The sequence below is a fragment of the Tursiops truncatus genome, chromosome 12 (genome assembly GCF_011762595.2).
Source record: "Tursiops truncatus isolate mTurTru1 chromosome 12, mTurTru1.mat.Y, whole genome shotgun sequence".
In the NCBI taxonomy this organism is placed as follows: Eukaryota; Metazoa; Chordata; class Mammalia; order Artiodactyla; family Delphinidae; genus Tursiops; species Tursiops truncatus.
The window spans coordinates 50,646,905-50,659,124 of NC_047045.1; the positions used below are offsets into that span (position 1 = coordinate 50,646,905).

The 12,220-nt window shown below is 38.3% G+C and overlaps 1 long non-coding RNA gene across 1 annotated transcript in view; it reads left to right on the forward strand.

The window, feature by feature from the left end:
* Positions 1 to 12,220, forward strand: part of LOC109552846 (uncharacterized) — a 140,679-nt gene that overhangs the window by 88,469 nt on the left and 39,990 nt on the right. The window contains exon 8 of the long non-coding RNA XR_012324811.1: positions 9,543 to 9,624. This is a non-coding gene — a long non-coding RNA (uncharacterized lncRNA). The remainder of the gene's footprint in view (positions 1 to 9,542; positions 9,625 to 12,220) is intronic.

Genomic DNA, 12,220 nt, shown 5'->3' on the forward strand with positions numbered 1-12,220 from the left:
AAAGGCAAGAACCCCCTTACGTACCTGGGTAGGGCAAAAGAAAAAAGAATAAACAGAGACAAAAGGATAGGGACAGGCCGGCACCAGTGGGAGGGAGCTGTGAAGGAGGAAAGATTTCCACACACTAGAAGCCCCTTCGCGGGCAGAGACTGCGGGTGGCAGAGGGGAGAGCTTCGGAGCTGTGGGGGAGAGCACAGCAACAGGGGTGAGGAGGGCAAAGCAGGGAGAGATTCCCGCACAGAGGATCGGTGCCGACCAGCACTCACCAGCTTGAGAGGCTTGTCTGCTCACTCGCCGGGGCGGGCGGGGCTGGGAGCTGAGGCTCGGGCTTCCGTCAGAACGCCCGGTTGGCAGCGTGAAGACAGCCTGAAGGGGGCTAGCGCACCACAGCTGGCCGGGAGGGAGAGCGGGGAAAAGTCTGGACCTGCCGAAGAGGTAAGAGACTTTTTCTTCCCTCTTTGTTTCCTGGTGGGCGAGGAGAGGGGATTAAGAGTGCTGCTTAAAGGAGCTCCAGAGACGGGCGCGAGCCGCGGCTAAAAGCGCGGACCCCAGAGACGGGCATGAGACGCGAAGGCTGCTGCTGCCGCCACCAAGAAGCCTGTGTGCGAGCACAGCTCACTCTCCACATCCCGCTTCCGGGGAGCCTGTGCAGCTCGCCACTGCCAGGGTCCCGGGATCCAGGGACAACTTCCCTGGGAGAACGCACGGTGCGCCTCAGGCTGGTGCAACATCACGCTGGCCTCGGCCGCCGCAGGCTCGCCCCGCCCTCCGTGCCCCTCCCTCGCCCCCGGCCTGAGTGAGCCAGAGCCCCCGAATCAGCGGCTCCTTTAACCCCGTCCTGTATGAGGGAAGAACAGACGCCCTCCGGCAACCTACACGCAGAGGCGGGGCCAAATCCAAAGCGGAGCCCCTGGCAGCTGTGAGAACAAAGAAGAGGAAGGGAAATCTCTCCAGCAGCCTCAGAAGCAGCGGATTAAAGCTGCACAATCAACTTGATGTACCCTGCATCTGTGGAATACCTGAAGAGACAACGAATCATCCCAAATTGAAGAAGTGGACTTTGAGAGCAAGATTTATGATTTTTTTCCCCTTTTCCTCTTTTTTTGAGTGTGTATGTGTATGCTTCTGTGTGAGATTTTGTCTGTATAGCTTTGCTTCCACCATTTGTCCTAGGGTTCTAGCCGTGTGTTTTTTTAAATAATTATTTTTTTAATAACTTTATTATATTTTATCTTATTTTATTTTACTTTATCTTCTTTCTTTTTTTCTTCCCTCCTTTCTCCCTTCCTTCCTCCCTCCTTCCCTCTTTTCTTTCTTTCTTTCTTTCTACTTCTACTAATTCTTTCTTTCTACTTTTTCTCCCTTTTATTCTGAGCCGTGTGGATGAAAGGCTCTTGGTGCTGCAGCCAGGAGTCAGTGCTGTGCCTCTGAGGTCTGAGAGCCAACTTCAGGACACTGGTCCACAAGAGACCTCCCAGCTCCAAACAATATCAAACAGTGAAAATCTCCCAGAGATCTCCATCTCGACACTAGCACCCAGCTTCACTCAACGACCAGCAAGCTACAGTGCTGGACATCCTATGCCAAACAACTAGCAAGACAGGAACACAACCCCATGCATTAGCAGAGAGGCTGCCTAAAATCATAATAAGTCCACAGACACCCCAAAACACACCACCAAACGTGGACCTGCCCACCAGAAAGACAAGATCCAGACTTATCCACCAGAACACAGGCACTAGTCCCCTCCACCAGGAAGCCTACACAACCCACTGAATCAACCTTAGCCACTGGGGACAGACACCAAAAACAACAGGAACTACGAACCTGCAGCCTGCAAAAAGGAGACCCCAAACACAGTAAGATAAGCAAAATGAGAAGACAGAGAAACACACAGCAGATGAAGGAGCAAGATAAAAAACCCACCAGACCTAACAAATGAGGAGGAAATAGGCAGTCTACCTGAAAAAGAATTCAGAATAATGATGGTAAAGATGATCCAAAATCTTGGAAATAGTATAGACAAAATGCAAGAAACATTTAACAAGGACCTAGAAGAACTAAAGATGAAACAAACAATGATGAAGAACACAATAAATGCAATGAAGAATACTCTAGACGGGATCAATAGCAGAATAACTGAGGCAGAAGAACGAATAAGTGACCTGGAAGATAAAATAGTGGAAATAACTACTGCAGAGCAGAATAAAGAAAAAAGAATGAAAAGAACTGAGTACAGTCTCAGAGACCTCTGGGACAACATTAAACGTACCAACATTCGAATTATAGGGGTTCCAGAAGAAGAAGAGAAAAAGAAAGGGACTGAGAAAATATTTGAAGAGATTATAGTTGAAAACTTCCCTAATATGGGAAAGGAAATAGTTAATCAAGTCCAGGAAGCACAGAGAGTCCTATACAGGATAAATCCAAGGAGAAATACACCAAGACACATATTAATCAAACTGTCAAAAACTAAATACAAAGAAAACATATTAAAAGCAGCAAGGGTAAAACAACAAAAAACACACAAGGGAATCCCCATAAGGTTAAGAGCTGATCTTTCAGCAGAAACTCTGCAAGCCAGAAGGGACTGGCAGGACATATTTAAAGTGATGAAGGAGAAAAACCTACAACCAAGCTTACTCTACCCAGCAAGGATCTCATTCAGATTTGATGGAGAAATTAAAACCTTTACAGACAAGCAAAAGCTGAGAGAGTTCAGCACCACCAAACCATCTTTACAACAACTGCTAAAGGAACTTCTCTAGACAAGAAACACAAGAGAAGGAAAAGACCTACAATAACGAACCCAAAACAATTAAGAAAATGGGAATAGGAACATACATATCGATAATTACCTTAAATATAAATAGACTAAATGCTCCCACCAAAAGACACAGGTTAGCTGAATGGATACAAAAACAAGACCCATATATTTGCTGTCTACAAGAGACCCACTTCAGACCTAGAGACACATACAGAATGAAATTAAGGGGATGGAAAAAGATATTTCATGCAAATGGAAACCAAAAGAAAGCTGGAGTAGCAATTCTCATATCAGACAAAATAGACTTTAAAATAAAGAATATTAGAAGAGACAAAGAAGGACACTACATAATGATCAAGGGATCGATCCAAGAATAAGATATAACAATTGTAAATATTTATGCGCCCAACATAGGAGCACCTCAATACATAAGGCAAATACTAAGAGCCATAAAAGGGGAAATCAACAGTAACACATTCATAGTAGGGGACTTTAACATCCCACTTTCACCAATGGATAGATCATCCAAAATGAAAATAAATAAGGAAACACAAGCATTAAATGATACATTAAACAAGATGGACTTAATTGATATTTATAGGATATTCCATCCAAAAACAACAGAATACACATTTTTCTCAAGTGTTCATGGAACATTCTCCAGGATAGATCATATCTTGGGTCACAAATCAAGCCTTAGTAAATTTAAGAAAATTGAAATTGTATCAAGTATCTTTTCCGACCACAATGCTATGAGATTAGATATCAATTACAGGAAAAGATCTGTAAAAAATACAAACACATGGAGGCTAAAATAAACAATACACTACTTAATAACGAAGTGATCACTGAACAAATCAAAGAGGAAATTAAAAAATACCTAGAAACAAATGACAATGGAGACACAATGACCCAAAATCTGTGGGATGCAGCAAAAGCAGTTCTTAGAGGGAAGTTTATAGCAATACAATCCTACCTTAAGAAACAGGAAACATCTGGAATAAACAACCTAACCTTGCTCCTAAAGCAATTAGAGAAAGAAGAACAAAAAAAACCCAAAGTTAGCAGAAGGAAAGAAATCATAAAATCAGATCAGAAATAAATGAAAAAGAAATGAAGGAAATGATAACAAAGATCAATAAAACTAAAAGCTGGTTCTTTGAGAAGATAAACAAAATTGATAAACCATTAGCCAGTCTCATCAAGAAAAAAAGGGAGAAGACTCAAATCAATAGAATTAGAAAAGCAACTGACACTGCAGAAATACAAAAGATCATGAGAGATTACTACAAGCAACTCTATGCCAATAAAATGGACAACCTGGAAGAAATGGACAAATTCTTAGAAATGTAAAACCTGCCAAGACTGAATCAGGAAGAAATAGAAAATATAAACAGACCAATCACAAGCAGTGAAATTGAAACTGTGATTAAAAATCTTCCAACAAAGAAAAGCCCAGCACCAGATGGCTTCACAGGCAAATTCTATCGAACATTTAGAGAAGAGCTAACACCTATCCTTCTCAAACTCTTCCAAAATATAGCAGAGGGAGGAACACTCCCAAACTCATTCTACGAGGCCACCATCACCTTGATACCAAAACCAGACAAGGATGTCACAAAGAAAGAAAACTACAGGCCAATATCACTGATGAACATAGATGCAAAAATCCTCAACAAAATACTAGCAAACAGAAACCAACAGCACATTAAAAGGATCATACACCATGATCAAGTGGGGTTTATTCCAGGAATGCAAGTATTCTTTAATATACGCAAATCAATCAATGTGATAAACCATATTAACAAATTGAAGGAGAAAAACCATATGATCATCTCAATAGATGCAGAGAAAGCTTTGACAAAATTCAACACCCATTTATGATAAAAACCCTGCAGAAAGTAGGCATAGAGGGAACTTCCCTCAACATAATAAAGGCCATATATGACAAACCCACAGCCAACATCGTCGTAAATGGTGAAAAACTGAAAGCATTTCCACTAAGATCAGGAACAAAACAAGGTTGCCCGCTCTCACCACTCTTATTCAACATAGTTTTGGAAGTTTTAGCCACAGCAATCAGAGAAGAAAAGGAAATAAAAGGAATCCAAATCAGAAAAGAAGAAGTAAAGCTGTCACTGTTTGCAGATGACATGATACTATACATAGAGAATCCTAAAGATGCTACCAGAAAACTACTAGAGCTAATGAATGAATTTGGTAAAGTAGCAGGATACAAAATTAATGCACAGAAATCTCTAGCATTCCTATACACTAATGATGAAAAATCTGAAAGTGAAATCAAGAAAACATTCCCATTTACCATTGCAACAAAAAGAATAAAATATCTAGGAATAAACCTACCTAAGGAGACAAAAGACCTCTGTGCAGAAAATTATAAGACACTGATGAAAGAAATTAAAGATGATACAAGCAGATGGAGAGATATACCATGTTCTTGGATTGGAAGAATCAACATTGTGAAAATGACTCTACTACCCAAAGCAATCTACAGATTCAATGCAATCCCTATCAAACTACCACTGGTATATTTCACAGAACTAGAACAAAAAAATTTCACAATTTGTATGGAAACACAAAAGCCCCTAATAGCCAAAGCAATCTTGAGAAAGAAAAACGGAGCTGGAGGAATCAGGCTCCCCGACTTCAGACTATACTACAAAGCTACAGTAATCAAGACAGTATGGTACTGGCACAAAAACAGAAACATAGATCAATGGAACAGGATAGAAAGCCCAGAGATAAACCCATGCACATATGGTCACCTTATCTTTGATAAAGGAGGCAGGAATGTACAGTGGAGAAAGGACAGCCTCTTCAATAAGTGGTGCTGGGAAAACTGGACAGGTACATGTAAAAGTATGAGATTAGATCACTCCCTAACACCATACACAAAAATAAGCTCGAAATGGATTAAAGACCTAAATGTAAAGCCAGAAACTATCAAACTCTTAGAGGAAAACATAGGCAGAACACTCTATGACATAAATCACAGCAAGATCCTTTTTGACCCACCTCCTAGAGAAATGGAAATAAAAACAAAAATAAACAAATCTGACCTAATGAAACTTCAAAGCTTTTGCACAGCAAAGGAAACCATAAACAAGACCAAAAGACAACCCTCAGAATGCGAGAAAATATTTTCAAATGAAGCAACTGACAAAGGATTAATCTCCAAAATTTATAAGCAGCTCATGCAGCTCAATAACAAAAAAACAAACAATCCAATCCAAAAATGGGCAGAAGGCCTAAATAGACATTTATCCAAAGAAGATATACAGACTGCCAACAAACAAATGAAAGAATGCTCAGCATCATTAATCATTAGAGAAATGCAAATCAAAACTACAATGAGATATCATCTCACACCAGTCAGAATGGCCATCATCAAAAAATCTAGAAACAATAAATGCTGGAGAGGGTGTGGAGAAAAGGGAACCCTCTTGCACTCTTGGTGGGAATGTAAAGTGATACAGCCACTATGGAGAACAGTATGGAGGTTCCTTAAAAAACTACAAATAGAACTACCATATGACCCAGTAATCCCACTACTGGGCATATACGGTGAGAAAACCATAATTCAAAAAGAGTCATGTACCAAAATGTTCATTGCAGCTCTATTTACAATATCCCGGAGATGGAAACAATGTAAGTGTCCATCATCGGATGAATGGATAAAGAAGATGTAGTACATATATACAATGGAATATTACTCAGCCATAAAAAGAAACAAAACTGAACTATTTGTAATGAGGTGGATAGACCCAGAGTCTGTCATACAGAGTGAAGTAAGTCAGAAAGAGAAAGACAAATGCCATATGCTAACACATATATATGTAATTTAAGAAAAAAAAATGTCATGAAGAACCTAGGGGTAAGACAGGAATAAAGACACAGACCTACTAGAGAATGGACTTGAGGATATGGGGAGGGGGAAGGGTAAGCTGTGACAAAGCGAGAGAGAGGCTTGGACATATATACACTACCAAACGTAAGGTAGATAGCTAGTGGGAAGCAGCTGCATAGCACAGGGAGATCAGCTCAGTGCTTTGTGACCACCTGGAGGGGTGGGATAGGGAGGGTGGGAGGGAGGGAGATGCAAGAGGGAAGAGAAATGGGAACAAATGTATATGTATAACTGATTCACTTTGTTATAAAGCAGAAACTAACAACAAAAAGGAAAACGAATATAGATCCCCAGGCCAAAGGAAGAAAAGCAAAACTTATTCCATTTATTTTATTGACATGCCTAAGTCATTTTTGGTCTATAGCCTGATTTTCACTGGCTTTTTAAAAAATTAACTTTTATTAGAGTATTGATTTACAATGTTGTGTTAGTTTCTGCTGTACAACAAAGTGAATCAGTTATATATATACATATATCCACCCTTTTTTAGATTCTATTTCCATATAGGTCATTACAGAGTATTGAGTAGAGTTCCCTGTGCTATACAGTAGGTTCTTATTATCAGTAGTTATCTGTTTTATATATAGTAGTGTGTATATGTCAGTCCCAATCTCCCAATTTGTCCCTCCCCTCTCCCTTACCCCTTGGTAACCATAAGTTTGTTTTCTACATCTGTGACTCTATTTCTGTTTTGTAAATAGGCTCATTTGTACCATTTTGTTAGATTCCACATATAAGTGATATCATATGGCACTTGTCTTTCTCTGTCTGACTTACTTCACTCAGTATGACAATCTCTAGGTCCACCCATGTCGCTGCAAATGGCATTGTTTTGTTCTTTTTTATGGCTGGGTAATATTCCATTGTATATATGCACCATATCTTCTTTTTCCATTCTTCCTTCGATGTACATTTAGGTTGCTTCCGTGTCTTTTTAATGAGATTTGTAGCTGTCCCCATTTATGGTAGAGCTTGTTTTCATGAGAATGCTATTCCCATATTCACTTGCCTGCAAACCATTCCTGCAAAGATGGGTAGAGCGCTACCCAGAAAAGAAGTTATCATATCTCTTCAGTAAAGTAGACAGGTGTTGTCAATCACACAGCTGATTCCAAATCAAATTTTAGGCAAAAGGTGGCAAAAGAGCACCAGAAACTTGATTTTATGCGTTATAAGAGGCATGATACTGCTGTTCAGAAACTCTTCAATTTGTTCTCGACTGTTTCTAAGTTAAGCCATCTTCCACAAACCCACAACCAAGTGCATGCCTGCTCATGCCCACTAGTGGACTGGGACTTAGGATGCAGCTAAGGTCTTACCAAGCCTATAAAACTTACTTAATTCCTGTGATGTCAAGGGGCCAAAAATCAGCATCTCCTCTCAAAAGTCAAGAAAATATATAGTCTTTAGACAGGCATCAAACAATACTATTGGCAGTTTACTTTATTCAAAATGATGTTCTGGTGTTAATTTGATAATGCTTATAAGGTTGTTTGAGCTCATTTGGAGCCAGTATAAATATGTACAGAACTTGTGGCAATAGCTGTTAAATTCTTTGCCTACCTGCCTTAAAGTGTTCAGATACCTGTTCGCTAAGAAACATCCTCCTTCTTTAATACCCAGTAATGCTTTTGATTTTTAAGCTGTCTCCCAGACCATGGCCAAAGTGAGATGTTTTGAGCATAACTGATATCTAAACTATCACCGATCTCCTGTTTTTCTTATCCCTCTATTTCCACCACTGCCACAATCCTCATCCAACTTAACAGGATTTCTCACCCTTATTACTGCAATATCCTCATAGCTGATCCCCTTTCTCTCAATCATGCCCAATTCTATCCACTTTTTTGCTTTGTAAATTAACTTTTTTTTTCATTGTGTCCCCTTTCTACCCTATTAAGACATTTGCTTAACTTCCCATTTCCTTAGGATAAGGTTAAACAAAATCTTAACGTGGACTATAAAGTGTAAGAGAGTCAGAGCTGCCTACGTTTCCATCACTGGTTTTTCCTGCTTTCCCAGTCTTTCTGCTCCCCATACTCACCAGAGTCTCTCTTGCCTACAGAACTCTGAAATGCTGATCTCTGCCTCCTCTCAATTATCCCACCTTCTCCATCGTCCAGAATCCCTCCAACACTTTACTAGCTCACTTCTACTCCTCCTGCAGACTCAGTGTTAATTCTACTTCCCCAAGAAGTCTTTAAATGACCACTGGTGTCCATGTCCTATCCTTGTGGTGTATTCTCATTGCACCCTTTACTTCACCTTTCTTGATACTCTTAACTGTTGAAATGATTTATTATCTATATTTCTTACAGGTCCTAAGTTCTGTGACATCAAGAGCTCTTTCTGCTTCATGCTTGACCACATGTATATCCAGTGCCTAGCACATAAAGGAAGCCCAATCAATATTTGTTGAATAAATTAGTGAAGTTTATAGGACTCTTTGATTTCTGCACTAATAACAAAGTCTCCAAGAAAAACTTACTGAATCCTAGGATAAGTGCCCACACATTTGTCACTCTTCCAGAAACAGACTCTAATTACTATTGAATTTGCAGAACTCCATGTGCCATTTTTAGCATAAATGGAATGCAGAATTAAAAGATAATTTTGAAGTCAGTTATATGTTCTGCCTGGGAAAAATAATCTAAATACATATGAATAATTATGTATATACTAATATCCCTTCACTCTGATAATGCATGTTCCATCCTATTGCTTAGGGAAGAAAAGTTTACAATCCCATCACTTTATATATGCACAATTTACTTTCCTATTTTTAATTCTTTCCACTTATCACCATTTGACAAAATTTACTTGTGTATATATGTCTTATTATTGCAGCCTCCGAAGAATATATGCTTCATGAGAGCAGGGACCTCTGTCTGATGTTGATCACTATGAGTTCGTGCCTGACTCATACATAGTAAGTGTTTGATAGATATTATTGGATAAATAAATTGTCCTTGTTTCTTGTAGCTAAAGTAAATAATTTTAAAAATATCAATCCCAGGCTGACCTTAGAAATGGATAAATTTTGAATGATTTAAAGGTCTAATTGCTGAAAATATGTTTCCTATCCAGATGCCATTGTGTATGAAAACATGTCATTGATCCGGTTCCTATTCAGGGTTTGGCTTTAAAAATATAGACTCTAAGGAACATACACCAAGGTTTTAAAACTATATCTTTTCCACTTGGCAAGAGTGACCTAGATAAATAACAGAAAGTGATTCTAGTGAAGGAAAAACTGTAATACAGGTGGTAAGGAAGGATGGAAAAAAATGCCAACTTCTTTTTTAAAAAAGAGTTTTTTTGAAGATTTTTTTTGATGTGGACCATTTTAAAGTCTTTATTGAATTTATTACAGTATTACTTCTGTTTTATATTTTGGTTTTTTGGCCATGAAGCATGTGGGATCTTAGCTCCCCAACCAGGGGTGGAACCGATACCCCCTGCATTTGAAGGCGAAGTCTTAACCACTGGACTGCCAGGGAAGTCCCTCACCTTCTTTAAACTTTTGCCTGGTATTCTCTCTTTTTGAATCCAAGATGTACTGAAAATCAGGGCCATACTAAACCAGTGAGAAGCTAGTCTACTTTTTAAGATTTCTACAGATGTCACTTCAATGCCTACTCAGTTATTTTAATTTGTTTTACTTCTGTCATAACTTCCCATCAAATGTATGAAACAGTCACCTTTCCCTTGTACCTCAAATCACTTGTCTTCTTAGTAGCAAACTTTATTGCAAGCTTATAATTACAGGCTACATAAAACCATGCTAGAAATAGAGAAGTGACCAGTTATTCTAGTTCATGTTCAGTTAGTGAGGGATATCCAAATCGATACAGGGAATGGACTTTTCACCTGCATATTTCATTCTAATTCAACTCTTTGTTCAGCTACCAGGAAATTTATTTTACAAGGTTTTGCAGGAATTTATGGATTTTTCCATACTCAATGACTTTTAATAATATTTTAAGTATCTTTGAGAATTAGGAACTGTATGCCTAAAAATTAACATCTCTCAAACAATATTCACAAGACTCTGATATGACTTTCCCCTGTACCTGTCAAACATTTTTTTTTTCTTTGATGCTTACTTTCAATGCAAAAACAAAATTAGCAGCAAGTGTGCACTCTGAGGAAAATGAAGTGAGACTGCTTTCAGCAGCACCTTCGGCTAAATGCTTCTTAACATAATGAATTTTTATTCACCTGGAGAATTTTGGAAATGTAGTAATATTCAGAATATACTTGGATCTGGGAATACTGTGACCACAAAATCACTTTTGTATTACTGTATCCAAGTGAAATAGCTATTAATCTTAAACTATTATAGAAAAAATTTAATGAGATTATTAAAATAACTATTAAAACCCCTTACTCTCAGACATTTTGATATTATGACAAAATTTTTAAAGTATATTTTATATATGTGTAATTCATATATAGTGGAAAAATCATATACTTTGGGATGAAGAAAACTTATTTTAAGTTCCAGGCCCAGCTTCTACTGGTATGGTCAAGTTACTTGACCTCTTTAAGCCTCAATTTCCTTAGTTTAATTATGAGAAAATATCAGACAAACCCAAATTGAGGAACATTCTACAAAATCTCCAACCAATATTTCTCAAAAATGTGAAGATCATGAAAAATAAGGAAAGAATTCACAAACTAGAAAAGACTACAGAGACATGATGGTTATAAACAATTTCTATCTCAAGACTGAATCCTGGAATAGAAAAAAGCATTCATGGAAGACAAGTTAAAGCTGAATCAAATCTGGAGTTTAGTTAATACATGTACCAATTTTGGTTTCTTAGCTTATTTAGATAACATAGTAATAACAGGAAAAGCCAGATATTGAAGATATGGGTGCTCTCTGTACTATCTTTACAACTTTTCTTTAAATTAAATTTATTTCAAAATAAAAAGTTTAGTACAAAATTAATTTAAAAAATAAAAATAGGGCTTCCCTGGTGGCACAGTGGTTGAGAGTCCACATGCCGATGCAGGGGACACGGGTTTGTGCCCCGGTCCGGGAAGATCCCACGTGCCGCGGAGCGGCTGGGTCCGTGAGCCATGGCCGCTGAGCCTGCGCGTCCGGAGCCTGTGCTCCACAATGGGAGAGGCCACAACAGTGAGAGGCCTGTGTACTGCAAAAAAAAAAATTAAAAAAATTTAAAAAATAAAAATATTTAATAAAAAATAACCATAAAACAGAATTATAGATAAAATGAAATGCAGCTAAATAATTAGTCTTCATTTTACCATTATTTTAATCAAAATAAAAGGCTTTCAATATATAAAGTATAAAATTTTCTATCATATAATCTACACTGTGAATCAATAATTTGAGTAATTTTTATTAAGTTATCTAAAATATGTAGACATATGTTCATTTGCTGGAGTCAGAGCTCTCATTAGCTTCTCAAAGGGTTCTAGAACTCAAAGAAGCCTTGGAAGGAGGAGAAAGAGCAGAAGAAGAGGAGGAGGAGGAGAAATAACATTCACGGAGT